We start from the raw sequence: 2,945 nt of genomic DNA, 5'->3' as shown, positions 1-2,945 counted from the left end.
CTAGCTATTATGTAGTGTTTTGATATTTTAGTGTCCTGACAAGATGCTGTCCCGTTCCTGTTGTCTCCTATGCTCCTCCCACTGGTGTATCCAGCACCCACTAGCAGCAGCTTCTGGTGATTCTTTTGTCCATCGTTTGTACAGACCTGCCTGTTAGTTGAAATGGTTGCTGTCGTATTCATGATCCTTGTTATCGTCAACGTCATCATCATCATCATAACATTCTTCTTCTTCTTCTTCTTCTTCTTCTTATTATTATTATTATTATCACTGCCCACCTTTAATAGGTGGAGCGATAATGCCATTGCCTGCATCTGTGTGTGTGTGTGTGTGTGTGTGTGTGTGTGTGTGTGTGTGTGTGTGTGGTTTTCCCTTTATATCTAATGAACGGCTTGAGTTATCAACATGAAACATTCAGGGTATCAATATATGGCCAAAATCTTGGAAGAGTTCGAAAATGGTCACTCAGGGTCAAGGTTAAGGTCACTAAGTTGGCTGCCAAAGGTCAATTAGTTTCTATCGCCCGCTTTTAGCACCATTAGATCTCATTAACGGCTTTAGCTATCAACATGAAACTTTCAGGGTATCATTATATGGCCTGAATCTTGGACTTGACCAACAGCATATTCTGACGGGGGATTAGCATTCACGAGCAGAATGCATTTCTTTCATTACTATTATTATTACCTCCGCAAATGGAGGTTTATGTTTTACCCAGCGTTTGTTTGCTTTTCTGTCTGTCTACCTGTCTATCTGTCTGTTAGCAGGCTTACTTCCAAGGTTACGAACGGATTTTGATGAAATTGTGTGGAAAGATGGGCCATGAGTCAAGAATGAAATTATTTAATTTTGGGACAGATCCGGATCCAGATCCGGAGTATCCGGCACAATAACTCAAAAAGTTCTCTATGAATTTCAACGATATTTTATAGATAGGTGGGCCATGGACCAAGAGAAAATTTAATAAATTTAGGGGCAGATCCGGATCCTTTTTAATGGCAATGGGATTGGCGGAGGTATGCGCTTTCTGGTTCTTTCTAGTTTCAAGTACTCTTACTGGGTTTGGAGTTAGTGGGGAGGGTCACATCTTTAATGATTGCATAGCTTAGCTCGCCCTGCAACTGGAAAAATCTTATTTTGATATTGTGGACTCTCTCAAGGGTGGATGACCGTTTTACGCGGTTCATACATCAGCTACACCCGATTCTCTGATGGCCTTTTAATGGAGGGCATTCCCCCTCCTTACTGTGAAACTTGCTAGGTCCCCTTCACTGTTCAGCACTTGATGGTGGAGTGCCTCGGTTTGAGGGATTTGCTCAAACAGTATATGTCCGAGCACCAGACGGACTGACTCTTACATTCTTTCTCCGGTGCTAAGAGAGGGTGTTTGTTGTATGGAAGGGGAAACTCTGTCCTATGTGGGTACAGCAGGATTATCTTGAGGGATTATTTTATCTTAATATATTTCAGTTTCTCATTTATTATAGGATTTTAGTTACTTTTTGTTCTCCCATTTTACCGTTGCTTAATGACTCTTAGTGCTGGTGGCATGCGACCCTGGCAGGTTTGCCACCAGTATTATTTTGACCAGTCAGTCAAGCTAATTTTGATACTTGGCCTGGTCAGATTGTTGGAGAAGCTTACTTCTCCTGTTGTTCTTACTCTCCCAGCTGCACAGTTCAGGAACTCTTCATGTATTATAGACCATTGCACGATGCATGATAAGGGAATATATTGTAACAATAAACTTGTGACCCTCTTCCATTGCAGGATGCATGGTAATGGAATATATTGTAACAACAAACTTGTGACCCTCTTTTGCTTGATACACATACCTCCAGTAATTGAATAAAGCCTGAATTTGTACTGAAAATTTCGAAGAATCGTAAGTAACCACCACCTCAAGAACGTCAATTAAGTTCTTGCTTGCTGTTAATAGATGGTTTTATTTAGCTTTAAATATATTTTTTGAACTGGAAGGTAAGTTATATGCCTTATATAATCCTCTAATAAGAAAGACCCTTAAAAACTCCATTATAAATTCTGAGAGCAGCAGGGAAAAAAATCAATAAAATACACCATAAGACTCAAAGTGTTTGATGCTGAATCTGAGATAAATTGCAATCAAACACAGATCACAGGCAACGTATATTTAGTATTAAAAGTTCAAGGTATTTGAGTTTGTTTTCTGCCACTTTCCCTTTCCAGTTCATTCAGCAGAAACTGAAGCTTACTAGGCATTTGCTCCACACACAGCCAGAGAAAACTAATGTGTAATGTGCGGAAAAAGGCGCTTAAGAATGTTTTACGAAATCGCCAATGCCTCATGGAATATGACCCTATGTTCCTCCAAAGTATAATGTAGTAGGGATAGCTATAGCCAGCCGCATGTGACTATCTACTTAAGCGTGGCTAGCGAGGCAGTTGTTTGTCTTTTCTCATCAATGCCAACACACATTCAGGACAAACTATTTACGAGTTTGTCTTTAATGAATATTTACATGATATTTGAATATGTCAACCACAACAATAAATATTAAAGATTATGAAGTTCATGATTTCTGTACTACATGTTTCAAGATAATAATCAGGGATAAGAGCGTCTTCAATATTTTATTTCTCCTTACTTTAAAAAAAAAAAAGTCCCTTCCCTGAAATATGAAGATCTTTATCTAAAACCTTAAAATATAATTATACAATTTTTACTTGGCTTCTAGCTGCGAAATAACTAAATATTGTTTTGTGCATCTCAGAGGTCATGATGAAGAAATATCGAATGTGTTGATGCATCCTTCCTTCTGTCGGTAAGGGAGCTCTCATCTCAAAATTGCATTGCGGTCTTGTAAATTATTCATTTCTGGGTTATTTTATGTTTATTCAGAAATGGAACATTGTATCAGTTCAGTACATATTATCTGCTACGCTGAATTGTTCTACTCTTCTGT

Source organism: Coenobita brevimanus, chromosome 40 (genome assembly GCF_032717465.1).
Source record: "Coenobita brevimanus isolate Jiangsu-jjx chromosome 40, ASM3271746v2, whole genome shotgun sequence".
Classification (NCBI taxonomy): domain Eukaryota; kingdom Metazoa; phylum Arthropoda; class Malacostraca; order Decapoda; family Coenobitidae; genus Coenobita; species Coenobita brevimanus.
This window is presented reverse-complemented; position numbering follows the sequence as displayed.